The 23,397-nt window shown below is 37.7% G+C and overlaps 1 protein-coding gene across 1 annotated transcript in view; it reads left to right on the top strand.

Moving 5' to 3' along the window:
• The window catches only part of ITGBL1 (integrin subunit beta like 1), a 139,313-nt gene that overhangs the window by 36,061 nt on the left and 79,855 nt on the right, over positions 1-23,397 (top strand). The gene's annotated exons all lie outside the window — the stretch shown is intronic.

Raw genomic sequence — 23,397 nt, 5'->3', positions numbered from 1 at the left:
GAGTAATACTTACCTCTGTCTTTAAAGTTTCTGTATGCTGTTCTTTCTTTTAGACATCGTGGAGAAATTAAGCAACAGATACACATATTAAAGTGCTAAGTGGGATATTGTGTACTTTCCCTGCTAGTAGTTATTTTTATTTACATTACCAACTTTAGTGATATCACAAACTATTATTTCTATTTCTGTTATAAAAAATTATCATGTAACAGGTATTACCTGAAGAGTAATAAACACTTAATGCTAAATATTGGTGGGGGCAGGGGATGGGGAATGTAGTTTATTTGTCACTTTGGAATTTTTTAAAATTCAGAATAATGACATTATTTGTGTGGTGATGGGAAATTACAACCTGATAGACCTGGAAGTACTCTGTTCAAAATTGTGATCTTGCTCTATCGTGGCTCCCAATGGAGTTATCATCTCTTAAACTGAAGAGAGCCACACCATTATCTGGGATAGTAAGATAAACTTAAATTCTTTTAGGTAGTTTTACTACCTTTGCTTCCACATGATACTCCTGATAAAAAGTTGTGTATGGAAGACAAAATTATAATAATTTTTGGTAACTTAGTAACAGGGAGGATCACAGTTGTGCAGTGCTCTTCTGTTTAAAACTTACTTATTTCCTGAGTCTTATCCCTACCTTCTTCTCCACCATCTGTTCCAACTTCCTTTTTTCACTTCACACAAATTTTGTGGTATCCTTTCCACTATGATCTTGCATTCCTATCACTGAAAACTAAATACCCACCTACCTGATACAAAGGTTAATATCCAGACTATGTGGTCCACCTAGGTGATATTTTCTAAATATTGTTTTTGTTTCTTTTTGACTGCAGGTGTTTTCCAGATCTCTGTTGTTTCAAAATACCTACTTTCATGAATATACATCCTAAAATATTTTCCAATTTTGTTTTTAAGATCAATAATCCCTGTATTTATGAGGGAATACTCCTTCTGATGATGCTTTTCATACTCAAGTTCTTTTGGTTTCTGCTAGCAGGCACCATTTTTAGCCTAGATTTATCTTCAAACTCTCAGTAGACCAATAAACATTAGTACTTGGTTAGTTCCCTGGTATATTTACGTATTACCAATTTTCTACCTTACATTCTAAGTTTTTAAATAATTTTCTGTTTGTTACAGTCTCCTTGGAATCTAGGTATGTCAGTATATTGGTTTCTTACGCTAAGTATGTATTTTTAAAAGTATTTTTGCTAATATCACCAAATCATAGAATGGCGTGGAATATAAGGGACCTTAAAGATCATCTAGTTCCAACCCACCTGCCATGGGCAAGAACATCTTCCACCACACCAGGTTGCTCAGAGCCCTGTTCAACTTGACCTTGGATAGTTCCAGGAATGGAGCATCCACAGCTTCTCTGGGCAACCTGCTCCAGTGCCATCACAGTAAAAATTTTTTTCGGAATATCTAGTCTAAATCTACTCTCTTTTAGTTTACAGCTGTGTCCCTTGTCCTGTTGCTAAATGCCCTTGTAAAATCTCCTTAAGTAATGTGACTTTCCCTATGGGAAACCACAAGCATTTGGAAAAAAACCCAAACCAACAGCCCCTCACGTATTTATCTTTAGACACGTTCATCTATGTAACGAGATTATATACAATATTTGTATGCAAGGTATTTTGTGACTAAATAAATTCTGAGCTGCAGCTATAATTCTAGAATGCTTAAACCTGAAGCAATTTATGGACCTCTATTGTGCATGCAGGAAATGGAATGACATCTGGCACTTGTTGCTAGGCAAAGTGTGCCTACCAAATAGCACTTAGAAGTAATCCAGCAGTTTAACTAGTAGGAATGCTAAATTGCTTCCAATGCAGTTTGCCTGTGATGTATTTCTAAAATGAACATAAACTTCTTTTCCTAACCAATAATTTATGCCCACAAAATGTAAGCCCCCCTGCTTGTGTGGGCAGTCAGCTCCATGGGAGAAAAAAATCCCAGCATTTTGGGGAAGCTTTTTTCTAGGATGTACTGAGCACCTCTCGAGAACGTTGATTTCAGTTGGAATTAACAAAACACACAATTGCTTTTTAATGCACAAAATTAGGGTCTTGAAAATCAGCACCCCTATTCACTGTGAGGGGTGTGGATGTAGGAAAGGAATTTAGCCAGTCTTTTCAGTAGGTTCAGCATTTGCTTCATCTCTGTTCCATCCTATGGACACTGAAGTGAAAGAGAAATGATTATGTGTTTGTGGTGGTGGACTGGAGAGATCACACGAAGACATCCTTCAGGATATTCCTGATACAGTACAAAGTAGCAATAACCAGTCATTTCAGATGAGAGAAAATAGTGTTTGAGTATTACATATGCATCTGGGTGAGCCATGTAGAAGAAATTAGAAACACCTGTGATAATTTACATCTGTTTGTCTGATCTTAAAGCCTTTCCAAGATTTAAAAAAATATCCACTGTCTAACTGGGATTAAACCAAGCCGTGTTCATAATGAATTCATGAAGATGCACATTTTCCAAGAAAATCACACTATTACACATACCTTTATTTAAAAATACTTGTAACAGAGAAAGACTTTATTAATTTATATTCAAATTAAAAAAAAACAACTTTATTTCATTATGATTTAACTGGATTTTTGGTTGTGGACCTCTATATTTTAGGTATCTACTAAAGACCCCAGCTGAATACATACTGTAGCTTTGTAGCTTTGATTGGCAGCTGTAGTAAGAATGAGATACTGCTTTGCTCAGTGATTGTCATTCAGACATTCTTTGCAGAGAACATGAATTTGAACTAATGGCAAGAAAATTAAACAGTTCTTCTATTGATTTGTTAATTCTTCTTGTTATAAAGGCATTTCTTTTAGGGAAATTGCATTCTGTTTGGGAATATCTTCTGCAAGGCCTGAATTGATTCTTGATGTGATCACATCTCATCCTTTTGACTGACAAGGTTGACTCTTTCTGCCAAGGTTTTTTAATGTTTTTTTTAGTTGAATTTTCCATGTCATTGCTTTCTTCCTTCTTCTTTAATTTCTTTCTTTATTTTAAGTATATGCTTTAACAAATGTTTATATTTTCTCACCTTCCCTTCTTTTGTTTCTTCTGAATCCTCTCTGTAGTCCACATTATATTCCAGTCCTTTCTACTCATCTTGTCCTGCCTCTGTCTCTCCTTGGTTTCTTTGTTTGTGCCGTCAGACTCTTTAATTTCTTCTTCATTTGCTTCTAGGTTCCTTACACATATTCTATTTAATACTGTCCTCTGCCTACCCCTACTGCCACAGCCACTTAAAGCAACTGATATTTTCACCCGGTTCCTATCCCTTCCTCCCCTCTCCAATACTATGCGTTCCCCTTCCAGCCTGTGCTTTTATCTTTTTTCTTTTTTCCGATGGGAAGCCTTGACTAAAGATATTTACTAAAAAGAAATATGTTCATCTTAGCTTTTAATTTTTAAGTACTATTTACAAAGTAGTTACATTGATCTTACATTCACATACACTTTTTTGTCTAAGCCATCATAGTCAGTCTTAACTTAATCCATATTCATAAGTGTCAGTGTTGGCATGAGTTCGTTGTCCTTGTCTAATCTATCTTTCAAATTGATCTGCTTCTTAGAACAACTAACATATCCATAATAAACAGACATTATTAATTTCTGTGATAATTGATTTTCCACAGAGTATGAAAGCTAGCCAGGTTGCAAATTGAAAAAGCTCTGGGAAACAAAGCTGTGCTCCCCAAAAGGGGAACAGGGAAACTTGGAGTTGTTCATGATTTTCAAAACACTATTTTAACAGTTATTTATTGCATTATTCTTGGGTTTTGTGACTGTAGTAAGGTTTATTTCCAAGTTAATTTTTTTTGTCTCTTTTTAAAAATTATATTAATAACCATTTAATTCTCTGACTACCCAAGGTCTTATTGTAACTAGAATGGGTTTGTGATTATGTCAAGCTTTAAAAGGCATGAATAACCAGCATGAACAGAAAAATTATGAGTGCAGTACACATTGTGTTCCTATTGGTGTGTCTCAGTTAGAAGCAGAAACAGCTTGTTTTTATCCTTGTTTTCTGAACTGTCCATACTAGTTCCTTGTAGAGTTTCTAGGCCTTTCACTCCCACCTTCTTCCTCAAAATGTTTTAAAAGCGTAGAAGTCCTAGGGAACAAAAAAAAAGTAATCTTCTATTATCAAGCCAGTTTGGTGAAAATTCTTTAATTGTTTGTCTCCTCTCTTTTTCTATTGTGTCCTTTAAAAGGTTCATTCTCTTAACCTCAAACTCAGAAAAACAATGACAGTCTTGTTTACTGAATCTGTAATTTTAGAGGGTTTTTTTCTCTTCTTTTTTTCATTTATTGCAACCAAAGTTCTTAGGAATTTTGTCTTTTGAAAGCTGACAGAGAATCTGCCTTTATGTCTGTGCATGTGAGAGATTTGTTATCAAAAGGTGCCTAACATCCTTTGTTAGAGCAGCCTTCCTTTCTTGCTGCTGTGATTGAGCTTTTGAAGATCCTCTGATGGCTTCATTAGATGAGAGGACACCTCTGTCATGAGCAAGAGTGAAACCAGATATGAGAAAATCAATGTGAATTTTGCCATTGACTTCATCAGGCCAGTCTCCTCTGTATCCTTCTCTGTTTACAATACTCATTCTGTATGTTCTCTTCCGTTCCTTCCTGGCTACCTACTCTCTAAGAAGGAAATGCACAGGGCAGAGTGTAGGGACAAGCCCACTGACTTATGTGATCTGAGTGTAAAGACAGGGACTGGCTCAGCTTGAATACCTTGGGAGCATTAGCTAAACTTACTTGTTTTACATGTCTTCCAGTATGTTTTATTCCTTATTTATAAAATGTGGGTAATTTTTTTCACCACAGTTTCTGGACATTATGAATGTAAATGGCCACACAAATGCCTAATAATAGATTGTGATATGCTAAGATAATCTGACAATAGAACTATATAAATATCTGAAATTAAAAGAATTCAGGACTTCACCTGAAATTACTTCAGAACTTTGGGATATATTCTTCCCTGTGCTTCAAACTTTGTAAGGACTAGAAAATGTCATTCAATTGTTTGGATTTTTTTTTTCTAAATTCATTACTTATTAGCACTACATTTAAATGTGCATTGAGAATAACAACATGAAGAGACTGAGAAGTTCAATTATACCACCCACACCTAGAAATAATCTTTTTGCACTAAGAATCTGGAACAATGTTTTAAATGCAAATAAAACAATCTGTTCACCTTCTATCTATTATGTTCTTTTAGTTGAGAAGATTTCCCTGATTTATTTTGAACCAAGGAATAAAAATAGAGTTAATTTCAGTTTGCCACGAATTGCAGTCTCTGGTATTTTAAAAATGTATAATAGTGTGCTGATTACTCTTTGTTTAAAAGGATGGTAATCTGTGCATACTATCACAGTTGGAGCTCTGTTCCCACCTGCCAGCTATTTTCTCACTCTTTCTCTGGGCAAGGAGGGCTTTTTGTGTTGCTCTTTAAGTAATTTGATGCAAAGAATAAATAAAATATCTCCTACTCTGAAAAAGCCTCTGCCCAAGTTTTCTGACCTTTTACAGAAAGGTCTGAGCACATTCACCCACCTAATTATGGTGACGTACCCAAGGCACCTAAATTAGTAACTTATCTAGCTTACTAAGATGCCTACATTGTTTTTCAGACTGTGCTGTGCAGAGCTGTGAGGTGCTATGAACTACAGGTACATCTCTAAAAAAGGCAACTGAAGAAATCAGTTCTAATATGTATTTGACAAAATATGTGAGTTTTCTGAAAACAATCACATGTTATCTGGGAAATGTCTAGGGGTCTAAAAGCAAGAATATTTTATATCCTGGTAGAGACTCCTTTTCTCCAGGAATAAGCTCTGAATCAAACCAAGCCACTTTCTGGGGCCACTGACCTTAGTGCTTTCATAATTGTCTCAAAATAAAATCTATCTCCCTTTATATAATTATATTACTATATATAACTTATTTATATAAAACTTTTAGAAAGTGTCCAAAGAAGGTCCATTAAGATGGTGAAGGGCCTGGAGGGAAATCAGTACAAGGAGTAGCTGAGATCATTTGGTTTCTTCAGCCTGGAGGAGACTGAGGGGAGACCTCATTGCAGTCTACAATCTTCTCATGAGGGGAAGGGCAGGTGCTGATCTCTGTAGTGAGAAGTGACAGGACCTGAGGGAATGGTAAGAAGCTGTGTGAGGGGAGGTTTAGGTTGGATATTAGAAAAATATCTTCACCCAGAGTGTGGTTGGGCACTGGAACAGGCTCCCCAGGGAAGTGGTCACAGCACCAGCCTGACAGAGTTCAAGAAGCGTTTGGATAATGCTCAGGGACTTTGGACTTTGATGATTCTTGTGGGTCCCTCCCAACTCAGATTATGGTATGATTCTATGATCCATCTGGAAAAAAGTAAATTTTTTCATCCCCGCCACCTTCTTGTCTCTGGCAGTCTTCCTATTTATAAAGAAAGTGCAGTGAATTCTTAAGGAATCCTGTTTTGAATGCCTGATTTCTTCACCAGTCCTCCTATTATTCCACTTGCTGAGCCTTCCTTCTGATGGAATCAAGTCACTGGATGAGGAATATTTTCAGAAGTCAGGATGCTGCCGATCTAGACCTGACCTTATCTTGAAGATACTGCAATTGCAATATATTTTAGACTCTGTTAGCTCAGGAAAAAAATTTGCAAAATACCATATACCATGTTTTGGAAGATGAAGTCTATTTTAATTTCACTAAGGAGCCAGTGCACCACTTGGTAAATTGGTAAGCCTGTACTTTGGAGAATGTGTTAACAACGGGTGCTGCAGGAGGTTTGGCTGGACTGTAGAAAACTTGTCAACCTGAGGCATGTTCTGGGAAACAAGATCCATCTTTATTTTTCTGAACTTCAGATTCTTCTTAAAGCTGATAAAGAAAACACCATAATCTCTGAACAGGTTAACTTTACAAATATTTATCTTTTCTAAAAGCATAGGGAAAAATTTTGGCAGTGTTGATTAGTATTCAGAAAGCAAGGGAAGAAAAACCTAATACCTACAGTACAGTGGAGGAAGAGAATAGCCAAAACAAATCTCGAGAAGCGTTTGTTTAACATTTGGCAGTAGATAAATGTGGGCGCAACTTTATATGCTCAGAATTGTATTTCATTTTTCATCCATGCTGTTCATTGGAATGTTGAGGTATAACCCTTATATGTGTCCTTGGTGGTCAGATATTTTCAAAACTTTCTAGAACAAGATTTTGATGCACCCATGTTTTCTGCTCTATTAATGGTCTATTAAAACTATGTGCCATGCTGTTTGTTTTTAAATGTTAGTGCAAGCTTGAATACTCCTGCTTTATACAACTCTTATTTTTGTACTGAGTTTCGCCCATATGCTAGCAAAAGTTTTGGAGACGTTAGTGATTCAATTTCAGGATTACTAGCTGGTATTTAACAATTTAAATTGTGACAAGCTGCTGTTTCCCATTTCTGTTTTCTGTGTTGTATATATCTGCATTGTTTTGAAGAGAAAGGCACCAGATTTCCTGCCAGACATAATTCTAGAGGACGTGGTTAATTGTATTTATCATCTTGAGCTATAGGAAGAATGTGCAATCCCTTAATTTCCTCCAAATGTAAAAACACCATTTTAATGCCATTAAATAAAATTATCCATTTCAAGTAATTAACTATATTTATCATGAAATGATGGATAAATTGTTTTGTAAAGCTGTGCCGGTTTGGCCAAATTTAGAAACATATCCTCTGAGAGAAGGCACAACCACCCCTCCCCCACACCAGGTTCGGGAAAAAATAAATTTTCCGCAAAGGAAAGTGAAAGAGATAAAAACTATTTATTTAACAAACACATGGGAAAAGGAAAATAATGCTAAATAATAAAATCTCTCCCTGTGGAGAAAAAACCTGGGAAACTGTTAGAGCCCTCCCTTTGGTCTCCTCAGAGCTGGGGCTTGGCCCAGGGCCAGGCTCTCTGTGCCCGATGGAAAGTCCTCCTGATGTGTTCTGACATTGAAGCAGTCCAGCAGAAAAGGGAGAAAATCCGAAAATCCAGGGAAGGAAAAAAGTTCAACTCTCAGTCTCTCTCGGGAGAAGAAGAAACTGAACCACTGGCCAGAAACTGACCTGGGAGCAGCAAGCCGGGTGCTTCCTCACTCCCCTGCTGCAGCTGGGGAAAGTCGCCATCTCTGTGTGACCTTGAACAAGCTGCAAACTGCTTTGAAAAAGTTTTGCTCAGTTTTTCCTTCCCCCTCTCAGGCTCAGTTTAGAAGCACAGAAAGGCACAAGAATTAATTTCTGGGCATAGGGCAGCGATATGGGATACACATCATAAAGTCACCCCAACACACATACACAAAACTTTGATAACAAATATTAGAAATCTATCATTAACAGATAATACTAAATGTAATTCTTTCAGATAAGAAAGCACATCATCTAGGAGATCCTGAGTTTGAAAACAGAAGTCTTTGTATCACCAGTCGGTCATTTCTTAAGCACAATTACTGAATAACAATACCTTTCACAATGCTGATGGATTTCTTTTAAGTGTAGTCATTGCAGGAGGCAATGCAAAGGAGATACAACATAAAGTTTTTAGCTTCTGACTCAATGGTGGCTACATGGTCACCAAACAGGCCTTGTACAGTGCATTGGCTTTAATTAGGTATAGGTTCTCCTGTGTGCAGCTCAGTTTTGTGCCAGGCTTTTAGTTTTGACCCTTTGGCCACTAGGTCTACCATGCTGTAAATAATATCTGACTCATTTTTGTACTCCATGGAGTTGTCTTGCCCAGCTGACTTGTTCCATGTAATGTTTCTGTAACTGGCATGTTTAACGGAGACTTGTTTGACCAGCAGATAACCAGAAAATTACGGTAGAATGTCTGGGATTTCATTAGAGAATGCTCAATAATTGTAACACACCTGTTCTAGAGTTTGTTGTGAATCCCAGTAATAAAGGCTCTCGGACTCCATAAGGTATTGTTTAAAATACATTTTGCTGGAGACAACACAAGAAGGAAAAAACAAGTAGCACAGATCTCCTTAAGCTGTGCAGCATCAGAAGGACTTCTAATCAAGGCATGTCAAGCTGCCTGACTATCTGTCCACACTGAGGTTCACCAGTGTGATGGCCTTCAGACCTCTTATAGGATTTTCTTAGAAGTAACCATTATGGGTCATTCTGACTGTCAGGCAAAAGGATGTTCACATGACAACTTCAAGACCAAGGCAAAGCTACACAGGTGGCCACTTATTTCATACGTAGCAGATCAAAAGTTACAGAGCTAATCTGAGCTCATCCGCTCCTTAAAGCAAGTTTTTGGTGTCAACCTGTGCTCTATGTAAGCTGCAATACCAGCTGGATTCATTTTGAATGTGCAATGTGTATAACATAGCTCTACTCCTAAATAACTTTCTGATTTATTTTTTTTCCCCTCAGAGCTCTGATACACTGGCAACATTTGGTTTGTGCTTAGCTAGGTATATTTTAGCCTGACTGTCTGTAGCTATCTCTTCAGTACTAATGACACAGGCATTTGGAGGCACAGTTTTTAATAAATCTATGTGGCCCTTTTTTTTTGAAAATAAAAAACTATGCAGAATTTGTGGGTTTTTCATAGGGAGATGGTGGTATGTTTAATCTCACAGGGAATCAGAAATTTCTCTTCAGTCAGGTTTGCTTCATTGCTTTTAGGCTTACAGAGCCCAAAAGGTCATGTGTAGCCACGGACCATGGAAAGAGCCAGTGAAGGGTATCTGGGACAACATTTTTTAGTCAACCTGAAGTACATGGCAAACTGACTAGACTCAGGAAATGGGGTTGTGCTGGCTTTTTTGGGGATGATTTTCCTTCCAGTAGTTGGATGTGGCTGTTATTTGTGCTGGAAACAGTGTTGACAACTCAGGGATGTTTTAGCTGTTGCTGAGCAGTGCTTGCACAGAATCCAGGCCTTTTCTGCCTCTCACCCCACCAGGGTGCAGGCTGGGGATGCACAAGGAGTGAGGAGGGGACACAGATGGGACAGCTGGTTCCAGCTGACCATGGGGATATCCCATATGGTGTCATGCTCAGCATATAGAGCTTGGGCAAGGAGGAGGAAGGGGGAATGTTAAGAGTGATGGCGTTTCTCTTCCCAAATCATGTGTGATGGAGACCAGCTTTCCTGAGGATGGCTGAACACCTGCCTGCCGGTGGGAAGTGGTGAATGAACGCTTTATTTTGTCTTGTTTGTGTGCACAGCTTTTACTTTACCTATTAAACAGTCTTCACCTCAACCCACGAGTTTTCTCACTTTTACCATTCCAGTTCTCTCCCCCAGCCCACCAGGGTTAACTTCTCTGAAAGTTATCTCATGGAAAGGAATTGTTCATCTCTCAGGTATAATTTTGTTTGATATGTGCAGTATCTGTGCAAAAGTCTACACTGGGAAAGTAATATATGGAAAAGCAGTCTTCTAGAGAAGCCAAAGAATACTTGCTCTGCCTATTTGAAGACCTTCTTACTCAAAAGTTGATTATTTTTGTTCTAAAAAAAAAAAAGAAACCATTTGGTTAAAAATAAGTAGGAGATCTTTTACAGAAAAATTGAATTATTAATGGAAACCTTGACTCTAGACTGTTTTGATGGATAAAACTAATTTATCTCTGTCTCCCTGAGATATTTATATCATCTGTCTAAACAGCGTGAGTCACATTTAAAATGATATCAACTTGTGCCACCTCCAGTGTAACAAACTGGAGCTGATTCAGCTGAGTGTTGCTTTCCTTCATTTGATTCATTCACAATATCCAATTGATTTTTATTAAAATTGAGTCAGTTCACTTTACAGGGAATTTGAATCCATAGCCAAGAGGGAGAAAAAGACATGTCACTGAGCAGCGGTATAATTTATTTTCTCTTGTCTTTTGGACCTTCTTACTACAGGTAGAGAAAAAATGTGTGTTGTCTTTGATTCTTGAGTTATGTGTATGTATACATAGGCACAAACTTACTAATTACACATGTGTAGTAATAAAACATAGGTTTTTTTTTTACAAATACAACTGTGGGTTTTATATACACTTCAAGTAAAAGACTCAAGCTATGAAAGACCATTTGGTCTCAGAGCACTGTCCAGTACATAGGTGTGCTAAAAATATGTATTACCTGTCATGTGTTGCAACTGGAAACAATGAAATTGGAGTAGAAACATTTGGAAACCTTTTATATCTTGCTTAATTTTTTTTTTCTTTTAAACAATTATGAAAAAATTATTTCAGAATTTGCCATGAAATGAACTTCCAAAAACATTTTTTAATGTCATCTGGAACTCTTTGATATTAAAAAGAATTATTACCTATTGTACTGTTTTTGTGTTTATTTGCTGAAAGCAGTCATTTCTAATGCCTTGTTAGGCATTTAAGTGGAAGACGGATGGAGATGTAGAAAGGGCTACACAACTGTATAACCCAACACAAAGAGTTGTGTGCAGAGAAATTTTAAGAGCACAGGAGACAATGGCACCTATATGCCTCTTGCTGAGACAGATATTTGAGGGGGAAAAATTTTTTTAAATTTATATGGAGTCATAGACTGTGTGAAAGAGTGAAAATACTTCCTGGCCTCTTTCAGAAACTTTTGTTCTGAAATTCTAAAATACAGGATTATAATAGCATATATTAAAAAAACAGTACTATGACCAGTATATGCAATAAAAACCTTTTATAAGCATTACTTTAGTTTCTAATCTTGTCAGTGGAATTGCAATTGCCAGTAAGTATAGTTTTAAATTCCAAGACTAAGTAAAATCATTCATGATGACCTCTTTGGGCAGAGAAAGACAACTACAGTCTCAGTACTAGAGACTATTCATGCCTTCCAGGGGGAGCAACTTTTTTTATTTTACTTTTTGTTTTATTTTTTAAATTTCTAGCCTATTTTAATTTCTAAAGATACTGATTTTAAGGTATTTTTTGATCTGATCCATAGTTTCTTATTTATATTAGTGTATTTATCTAATACACGCATGTATCGTGTTGATGCAAATTTTAAGTGTTTTCTTAAAATACTCTTCTGCAAATGCTAATGCTTTTAATCTCCAAATTTAGCAATAGTACTTTTAAATCAGCTTATCTGCACAAATTGTATTGAGAGATGATTAGAAGATTTAAAACCTTTTGTTTTCACATTGACACAAGTCAACATGAAACAATGATGTTACTGCTATAAATAATATTGTAGAGTACGGATAATAGTCCCTGTGTCTAGTTGATTCATAACCTGAAAATTAAATACCATCAGCAGTCATGCCTTCACACCTATCTCTGGTAATTTTTCTGTATTTTAATGTGGGTTCTGATTGATTTTTTCATTTTAAAACCGTATTTGATATTTGTTTACTAAAACATTATTCTAAGCAATCCCTGCAGCACACAGCACAAGTGCAAGAGAAATTTTTTTGCTTTTTCTTAGAAAGTATCTACAGTAGTTTATTTAGGTTTTATCCATACCTCTGTTGGAATTATGATTTAATGACATTTATAATGTTTTCATTGTTAAAGTGCTTCCAGTAATGACTAGATTGAGATGATTTGTCATCAGTTTTCATTTTAACTCTGAAAGTTCATTTCAGATAAATTTAAATGCAAGTGGGGAATCCAATCACTAGAGTGCTGAGAGGCAGACTCTGCTAGAGACCTTGTGTGCTCTTGTCAGAGTGACTCAGTCACTCAGGCTGCCCACAGCCCCAGTGCTCAGTGGTTTTGTCTGTTACTCTGGGCTACTTCAAGGTCGGGATACCCTAAATAAACACAGATGAACTGGTTTAATGTGAGAGCATTTAAGTTCCAGTGTCGTAAGTTTTCTTTTCATTTTTAATAGTCTTTTGAGAAATAAATAAGGTTAAATTTCTTTTCTTCCTTATAGGTCTCTGGGCCTATTGTGTTGCTTTTAAAATCTCTGATGAAATTCTTATCAGCACTGTGGCTTGTTGATAAAGGAGCTTCAGTGACAAAATTGGCTTGAAATGTTCTACTATCATTAGGCAGCTTTTCCCTTGAAATCTCCCCCTGGCTTTTTTGAGCATTATTTCTAAATTCCAACCAGTCCCCTTGGTCAATCCATAGTTTAACCTCATCCTGTCATCACAGGGAGAGTAACAAGAGGTTGATGTGAAGGAGGAGGAGGCAGTATTTTTGTGAAAACCCCAGCATTGCTGAACCTCCTTTCAGCAGGGGCAGAATCCCTTGGGCATACTGCAAAGGTCAAGAAGACCTGGCTTTTGCTGGAGGTAGTGCAACACAGACAACCAAGACCCCAACCCTAAAAAGAGATTAATTAAACATACAGGGGTAGAGAAAAAAAGTAATAATACCAACTTTCTTCTTATTTTTTTTCCCCCTGAAACTGCAACTCTAACAATTCTGAAAAGGAGATTCAGAGAAATGCTTCATCTGAATTCCAGGCACAGTTATTGAGAATCTCAAATGCAGCTAAATAGAATAGTCTTTTTTTCAAATCCTATCTTAGTATAACCTGAAATGTTTTCACTAGCTTTACATTGGTGTAAAGTAGCACAATCTATTTCACTAACTACTGGAAAGAAAGTCATCCAGTTGGAAAGAAATATTAAAAACATCTTCACTGTGCTGGTCTAAGTTGAAAGTGCAGAACAATTTTTAATTTTTTTTCCGAAGTTGTCAACTGTTACAACTTAATCATGCTTCCTATCTAATATCCCAGTTGGAATCTGGAATCCATAACAACAAATTCTTCATATTTCTTTACCTATTTAGTGAATTGATTTTTTTAGATTTGAAAAGCACTTCAGGAATCACTCAGGGGTTGCTAAAAATGCATAGTAATGTGCCCAATTCATTTAGCATGCCAGCTGCTGATTTTCTTCTGATGACTGACTTCATGCTTGAGAGAGAAATCCTTATCTTAGTATAAGCATCTCACCTGCCTGTAGAAAATTGATTCCATTACAATTTTAAAATAAGAACTGCCCTCAATTGTGTTCTTACATAGAATAATTGGGCTTTAGTTATCAAAAATACGTGACAGCAAGGACATCTGAGTGTATTTTAATGCCTGGTCAAACAGCCTGGATCTTTGCACTCAAGTAAGACACTTCTTTTGAAGTGAAGGTTACTTTGCTATAACTAATGGTTACTTTGCTATAACTAATGTGGAACAACCACATAAATAGGTATTATTCCAAAAGCAGTATTTCCAGTTGTGTTTACTTAATGAACCAAGAATTTATTTAAAAGCTTTGGCAGTTTAGTAAGTGCATGACCATAGTTTCACAGTTCCTTCTGGACAGGGAGTGCTCTATTCATCTTGCTGAGAAAAATGGTGACTACATGTAATTTCAAAGGTAGGATGTTGCCTCATTTGGCTGTTTGAATTAGCTACCTCTAGTCATATGTAACATCTGAAAGCTCTTAACTACCAAGAAGTTTATCCTTACCAAAATTTCTATTACAAAGTCAATTACCAATTTTTGCTTTGTAAAGAAGAGTTTTTAAGCTCATCCCTTGGACTCCTGGTGATGTTGTCGTGTGCTAGAGGTTATCCAGAAAATGAAACATACAGCAGTTGAACCCAGTCACCTTTCTTCCAATTCAAGCTCGTAACATCAAGATCAGTCTTTTATTATTTTTGTTCCCTGTTAAGGAGCCTGCATTTTTGTGCCCCACCACTGCTCTGTAGAAAAGATAGTCATGGCAGATAAACATGCATACATTCTCACACACACTTACCAACAGCATGGGAGGTGACAAAGAAAGTAGTTTGTTTTGACTGCTTTCATTGCCTATGGAAAGTTTAACCACAAGGATGTAGCAGATTTCAGTCACGGTGAACATTAGTCTGTCGCTAGCTGGCCACTGCAGCTTTGCGGTGCCAGAGTGCAGGTGCTGCCACCTTCCTAAAAGCGTCTCCAAAGTGAAGCCGCTCGGCAGGATCACCACACACTCACAGGCGCGTGCACGCACACACGGATAGCTCCACTAATATGAGTCGACAGCAAAGAGGCAGGAAGGGTCTTCGTATGGGGTTCCACAGATGAGGTTTATTGCAGCCACACTATGAAGGGGTCCAGGTTTAAGTATGGGAGTGGGTCAAGCATCAAAGACCAATGATCTGAGGGCATGGGGGTGGTACACAGGCGGGACTAGGGAACGGGAGCCAATGGGGAAACTCTGGGAGAGTGGCAATGGGGCAAGGGCCAATGGGGGGAACCTGGCATGGGGAACCTTCAAGGGCATGGGACATATAAGGTAACAAAGGGGCGGAGGGGCCACAGGCCAACCAGGGAAGGAGAACTGGGGGAGATTAACATAACCGAACAGAGCATCCTGGGAGAAGCCTTTTCTGTTCACCCTAACCTGGGGAGGATCTTTTGGTACTTGGGACTGTCCCACCAGCGGACTCTCTTTGTTCCTTGATACCACAGGCTCACTGGCCACCACTTGCTTTTAAAATCTCTGATGAAATTCTTATCAGCACTGTGGCTTGTTGATAAAGGAGCTTCAGTGACAAAATTGGCTTGAAATGTTCTACTATCATTAGGCAGCTTTTCCCTTGAAATCTCCCCCTGGCTTTTTTGAGCATTATTTCTAAATTCCAACCAGTCCCCTTGGTCAATCCATAGTTTAACCTCATCCTGTCATCACAGGGAGAGTAACAAGAGGTTGATGTGAAGGAGGAGGAGGCAGTATTTTTGTGAAAACCCCAGCATTGCTGAACCTCCTTTCAGCAGGGGCAGAATCCCTTGGGCATACTGCAAAGGTCAAGAAGACCTGGCTTTTGCTGGAGGTAGTGCAACACAGACAACCAAGACCCCAACCCTAAAAAGAGATTAATTAAACATACAGGGGTAGAGAAAAAAAGTAATAATACCAACTTTCTTCTTATTTTTTTTCCCCCTGAAACTGCAACTCTAACAATTCTGAAAAGGAGATTCAGAGAAATGCTTCATCTGAATTCCAGGCACAGTTATTGAGAATCTCAAATGCAGCTAAATAGAATAGTCTTTTTTTCAAATCCTATCTTAGTATAACCTGAAATGTTTTCACTAGCTTTACATTGGTGTAAAGTAGCACAATCTATTTCACTAACTACTGGAAAGAAAGTCATCCAGTTGGAAAGAAATATTAAAAACATCTTCACTGTGCTGGTCTAAGTTGAAAGTGCAGAACAATTTTTAATTTTTTTTCCGAAGTTGTCAACTGTTACAACTTAATCATGCTTCCTATCTAATATCCCAGTTGGAATCTGGAATCCATAACAACAAATTCTTCATATTTCTTTACCTATTTAGTGAATTGATTTTTTTAGATTTGAAAAGCACTTCAGGAATCACTCAGGGGTTGCTAAAAATGCATAGTAATGTGCCCAATTCATTTAGCATGCCAGCTGCTGATTTTCTTCTGATGACTGACTTCATGCTTGAGAGAGAAATCCTTATCTTAGTATAAGCATCTCACCTGCCTGTAGAAAATTGATTCCATTACAATTTTAAAATAAGAACTGCCCTCAATTGTGTTCTTACATAGAATAATTGGGCTTTAGTTATCAAAAATACGTGACAGCAAGGACATCTGAGTGTATTTTAATGCCTGGTCAAACAGCCTGGATCTTTGCACTCAAGTAAGACACTTCTTTTGAAGTGAAGGTTACTTTGCTATAACTAATGGTTACTTTGCTATAACTAATGTGGAACAACCACATAAATAGGTATTATTCCAAAAGCAGTATTTCCAGTTGTGTTTACTTAATGAACCAAGAATTTATTTAAAAGCTTTGGCAGTTTAGTAAGTGCATGACCATAGTTTCACAGTTCCTTCTGGACAGGGAGTGCTCTATTCATCTTGCTGAGAAAAATGGTGACTACATGTAATTTCAAAGGTAGGATGTTGCCTCATTTGGCTGTTTGAATTAGCTACCTCTAGTCATATGTAACATCTGAAAGCTCTTAACTACCAAGAAGTTTATCCTTACCAAAATTTCTATTACAAAGTCAATTACCAATTTTTGCTTTGTAAAGAAGAGTTTTTAAGCTCATCCCTTGGACTCCTGGTGATGTTGTCGTGTGCTAGAGGTTATCCAGAAAATGAAACATACAGCAGTTGAACCCAGTCACCTTTCTTCCAATTCAAGCTCGTAACATCAAGATCAGTCTTTTATTATTTTTGTTCCCTGTTAAGGAGCCTGCATTTTTGTGCCCCACCACTGCTCTGTAGAAAAGATAGTCATGGCAGATAAACATGCATACATTCTCACACACACTTACCAACAGCATGGGAGGTGACAAAGAAAGTAGTTTGTTTTGACTGCTTTCATTGCCTATGGAAAGTTTAACCACAAGGATGTAGCAGATTTCAGTCACGGTGAACATTAGTCTGTCGCTAGCTGGCCACTGCAGCTTTGCGGTGCCAGAGTGCAGGTGCTGCCACCTTCCTAAAAGCGTCTCCAAAGTGAAGCCGCTCGGCAGGATCACCACACACTCACAGGCGCGTGCACGCACACACGGATAGCTCCACTAATATGAGTCGACAGCAAAGAGGCAGGAAGGGTCTTCGTATGGGGTTCCACAGATGAGGTTTATTGCAGCCACACTATGAAGGGGTCCAGGTTTAAGTATGGGAGTGGGTCAAGCATCAAAGACCAATGATCTGAGGGCATGGGGGTGGTACACAGGCGGGACTAGGGAACGGGAGCCAATGGGGAAACTCTGGGAGAGTGGCAATGGGGCAAGGGCCAATGGGGGGAACCTGGCATGGGGAACCTTCAAGGGCATGGGACATATAAGGTAACAAAGGGGCGGAGGGGCCACAGGCCAACCAGGGAAGGAGAACTGGGGGAGATTAACATAACCGAACAGAGCATCCTGGGAGAAGCCTTTTCTGTTCACCCTAACCTGGGGAGGATCTTTTGGTACTTGGGACTGTCCCACCAGCGGACTCTCTTTGTTCCTTGATACCACAGGCTCACTGGCCACCACACATTAGTATATAATAAAAAAAGTTAATGAAAATGGGTACAAAGGTGGAGGGAATCTTTTCCAGTAAGACACACAAAAATTACAATGGCACTACTGAATGCTGCAATTTCTGTAGACACATAAAAATGAAAGCAACATTCAGACTTAGTTTCTGGTCCATCCAATAATTATTTAATGTAATTGTTTTTATAAACTGATGCAGTTCAACCTATAACTAGGCTGACATCATGCTCCTTTTTTATTCAAAGTGTGTCAGAATGATTAAAACCCGACATAAAATATTGTATAGATGAGTGAAGAAAAAGAACATAAATGAATCTGTATTTGCATGCAAGCGTATCTAGTGATGCATCGAACTCCAAAGTCCCAGCTTCCCAGCAGTTTAGTGAAGAAAGACGAACAACCTCTGAGGACTGTTCAGCCTACACAGGACCTGAGTCACTCTGCAGAAGTGCCTGTCTCTCATGATGGATTACAGACAGAGCTCAGCAAAAGCAGGCTTCCAAACTGATGCCCTGAATATGTGCAATACAGATGTGGATTCAGAACTTTTCGTCAGAGATTTTACCTTTTTACTTTTGCTCTTGCACCTGTAGGCATGCAAATATATAGTAGAAAAATATTTTTAGAAGGCACTTGGGTTGAGGTCAGGTGTCTAATCACAAAAGTATGTGATCAGAGCCTAATGCTTGTGGTTTAAATTACCATCTTTCTGCTCAGATGATTTAATTCCCAACCAGTTGTAACTTTCTACGTGGTTAAAATTCTTCACGTTTTCCCTGGGAAACTTGACATCAATCTTCCAAGGTTTAGACCTAATGGCAGTTTTAAAGGATAAACTGGGCTCAGGACCATATCACATACACTGTGTGCATAACTTCAGATGTGGATTTGTTACTGGTTCCGGTCCCTAATGATATCTCTTCAATGGGCACATCTCAGACACTCGTCAGCTAAAGGCTTAGTCACGCCATCTTTCCAGGACTGATGTCAATATGCAGTCATAGTCTTCTTGTTGTTTCCAACTGGAGAGATCTTAGCCTGTGACATCATTTCCTTGCCCCTAGTGTGTGATCCTGTGCTTGTATTTCCAGTTTCAATCCACTTTTACTATTTCAGTCCTTCAGATTGTCAGTCCAGTTATTTTTGTATGATCTTTCATCTTCACCTCTTTAGTGAGGTTTTAGAGGTTTGTTATTGCCAAATGTTGTTGGTGTTATCTGAATTTTTGTATCAGTATCAGTAAAACACCCACAGTTCCAGAAACATCATTTGAAACATAGCCAGTCATCATCCTCTGTTCCAGTAATATCCTCTTTTGTCCTAATGTTGTTTCCTTCCTTTAAACAACGTTGTGATTCTTTTGCATTTCTAGAGCATTTTATCCAGAATAATTTTTCTTTTCTTGAATGGCATTGTATCCAACATACATGATCCTATCACATGGATTTCATATGTTCCTTTTCTTACAATATTCATTATCTCATAAAAAGATATGCCAGGTTGTTTTGGCATAATGATAGTCTATTTTGGGTTAAAGCTGTTATTTCTTATATTCCATTTTCATTACTTCAGTGTCTCTAGCTATGCAATGCTTCATAGTTTATTTCAAATCCTGGCATAGCTCATGAGGTCACAGGCACTTGTTTTTATGTTGTCTGGATCATGTTCACTCCTTTTGCTTAAAAGAAATAAAAGCTAGGTTTTATTTTTCAGACAGTTGATTTCCAGCCTGATAGATTCATTAAAAGTCTTTGTTGTTGAACTGCCATTTATTGTAAAAGTATTTTAAGTACTCTCAAATGGAGATTATGGGGTCTTGGCCTCTAGGTCTAGACACTTCCTTAAAAATAGTTTTATGTCTTTGTTTTCTTCTCATCTTAGATGAATAATTTTCATTCCCACAGAGCATGTCATTAGCCACACTGCATTTGCTACTGGTAGTCAACATCCCCATATTAATTTTGTTTTGGACTGCCTGTAAATTGTCTTTAATCTTAACTGGGTTTTGCTGCTTGGTGAAGCCACTCTTTTTTCTGTTTTCTTTTTATTTGGATGATGAAAGTACATTTTAGAACTTGCAATTTTGCAAGATATGACCCTGCCTAACATTTTCTGTTCTCACTTTCTTCATGTATTTTCTGACATCTGACAGTTTTCCTAGCATATTAGTTTTATGTTCCACTGTACAAGCTTTCTGCATAATCTGGATATACTCTCTGAGATGACTGCTCATTTAGTTAGAAATGGAGCCCTTTGTTATGAAAGGTTTCTCCGCATGTTTGAAGCTGCAAGTTTTTCACAGTCCACAGCCAGTCTTTTTCTTAAAGGAATTACCGCTTTTTCTTGAGTCTTCCTTATTTCCTTGTTTTCTATTTTTTTGTTGATGTTGTTTTGTTGGGTTTTTCTTTAAAGTGAGGTTCTGATTTATTTATGTTTAGCATTTATTTGTGTAACAGCTATTCTAAAAAAATTAGAATGAATGTGTCATCATTTTGGGATACAGCTTTCTTCACCAACTGTTTAGTGAGGTCTTATACTTCATTTCTCTCATGTTATGTGTCACATCCTCAAATACCTGGGTCTACCCTTTATTGCTAGAATTTATTTTCTGGGAAGCTTCAATCTCACCTCATAATTTTCATAGTGCTAGTTACTCCTTATTTACTATTTCATAGTACTATTTGATTTCTAAATAATGCAGAAATTTGTACGCAACAAATGAGATCCTACAAAAACCTTTCTGAAAGAAATCTAAACCCAATGAGAAAACTTCTGTGCTTTCTTTAATTTTCTTACAGTTTATCACCTACTTGATTTATACTTCATCACATCATTATTTTTGCCATGAGGAAGACAATAATATTGGTACACGTGGGTAATAAGAAGAGGATTATGTCAAACTGATTTGCAGATCTACTGCATCCTCCATGTGACAGGGAAGATGCAGCAAAGTATACAAGCTATTGCAGGCAGTTTTATGGCCTTCTATGCTTCAGTATAGTCCTCTCACCCAAATTTTTGGGCAGAAGGTTGCCATTGCTTTACATTTAAAAAAAAAAAATCCAAATGGAAAAAGTGATATATTTTAAGGGATGGTAAGGTGAAAATCACACATGTAATCTTACAAATTCATATTAGTTAGATTCCTGACAATTTCTTTCAGTTGCACGCAAGTGATCTTCCATTACTTCTCAAAGTTTAATTAATTTCTTTTCTTTTGTATTTTCTTGTTAAATAAAGCCAAGAAACTGCTCTGTATAACCACTTTCATGAAAGTATTTTATTAATCTTCTTTAAATAGGCTGTGTGCATTTTAAGTGAAATTATTTTTTTCCTTCATGCATCATGTGTTAGATTAGTGCATCTCTGTCTCTAACTGAGAGAGGTTATGCTGGACCATTGGTAATAACTTATAAGGAGTGACTTCTGCCTTACTCTGTCATTCAGACATGGGAATGGGAAAATGAGTCCTACTTTTATCAGAATATCTTTTTTTCACCAGCAGACATCAAACTGTTAAATCACAAGTGTGTCTCATATAGAGAATGCAAAGTCATAGTGACAAGTAATCCTTCAAAGGAAGGAAAACAGTTATTTTTTTTCTTTACTTTTTTTGTAAGCTGCCCTAGGATTCACCACCACTTGTCTGTCGGTGAAGCAGAGTAGCCACTAGAGTAGGTTTTTTATTCTGTATTTTATAATTTTTTTTCTTTTCCTTTACCAATGGAGAGTTATTCAGCAATTTTTAAGGTGGCAATTCATGTTCTAAAACAAGAGCTAGCATGTTCTCTTATGGTTTTGGTTTATGTGTTTTGCAGCTATTGAACTATCATGTCTTAGGACCATATTGGAAGGCAAGCAAAGTTTTATTGAGCAACAAAAGAGACTACCTTTTCTAATTAAAATTGTGTATTTACAATAGTTATTTAAATTCCTTCTTACTGGCAGCAGACTGAGGTTGTGTTTTTCAGGCTGTTGACTCTAACCGCAATGCGTTAAAAATAGACCGCAATTAGATTCTGTTTTTAAGATGCAGTGATAGGGAGGGAATCTTCTGTAAATCAAATATATATTCAAAAGATATTTATTTTAAAATTGAATGCCCTAATTTAAAAGAGTTGAAACTGTTTTCACATTTACTACCTAAAATTGTATAGGAATGCTAAAGAATGAAGTGATAAAAATTTGCATCTGGAAGTTAGTGTGAGAAATGATACTTAGTACGCAACATAAGTAGTGAAAATTGTCCAGCCTCTCAACCACCAGCACCCCCAAGTCCTTCTGGGCAGGGCTACTCTTGATCTGTTCATCCCCAGCCTGTGTTGATACCAGGGGTTGCCCTGACCCAGGTGCAGCACCTTGCACTTGGTCGTGTTAAGCTTCATGAGATTCCAAGGCACCTAATTCTTGAGCCTGTCCTGTGGATACAAAAATGCTTCTAGCAAGGATTTTCTTGCTATTTTCTAAGTCCGTGAGAGACTTTTCTCTCACAGAGATGGTAGCAGAGTTCTGTAAACAATGAAACGCCTGCAGCCTTGAGAAGCCTTGTTTATACTATAGTAGAAAAATATTTTGACAATGGATGTTTTAGGATTCTAGCCAATCACTCCCAAGGGGTGGCTGATCCTTGTCCAATTACACTATGAAGAAAAAAGTCTATAAAAGAATTTGTAAAATAATTAAATAAATCAATCTTGCTGCACAGTTCCTGCCTGCTGGATCTTCTCTCCTCCTCCCTAAGGCTGCGGGACACGGTGATATACCCTGGGGCATTTTTAATACTGTCCAGGTCCCTCTGGATGGCATCACATCCTTCAGGTGTGTCAACTGCACCACTCAGCTTGGTGACACCTTCAAATTTGCTGAGGGTGCACTTGATCCCTTTGCCTATGTCATTAATGAAGATATTAAATAACACTGGTCCCAGTACAGACCCCTGAGGGACTCCAGCTGCCAGTGGTGTCCTTCAGGACTCTGAGCAGTGGATCACTGCCCTCTGGATGTGACCACCCAACCAATTCCTTTTCCACCTAACAGTTCACCCGTCAAATCCATCTCTCTCCAATTTAGAGAAGGATGTTGTGGGGGCCTGTGTCAAAGGCTCTACGAAGTTCAGATAAATGACATCTGTAGCCCTTCCCTTGTCCACTGATGTAGTCACTCCATCATAGAAGGGCACAGGTTAGTCAAGCAGGACTCCCCCTTGGTGAAGCCATGTGCTGGCTGTCTCCTTTCTATTTTTTATTGTATATGAACTATGTTAAGTTAATCTGTTAGTCATGTTCATTTAACAATGTAATTGATGTAATCTATTTTAAAAGCTGGATAAGAAAATACCACTTTCTGAATGAAAAAATAAGGGACTTGACACACT

Source organism: Corvus brachyrhynchos, unplaced genomic scaffold, assembly GCF_000691975.1.
Source record: "Corvus brachyrhynchos isolate BGI_N302 unplaced genomic scaffold, ASM69197v1 scaffold1120, whole genome shotgun sequence".
NCBI lineage: Eukaryota > Metazoa > Chordata > Aves > Passeriformes > Corvidae > Corvus > Corvus brachyrhynchos.
Note: the sequence above shows the minus strand (reverse complement) of the source record. Positions and strands in the feature narration are given on the sequence as shown.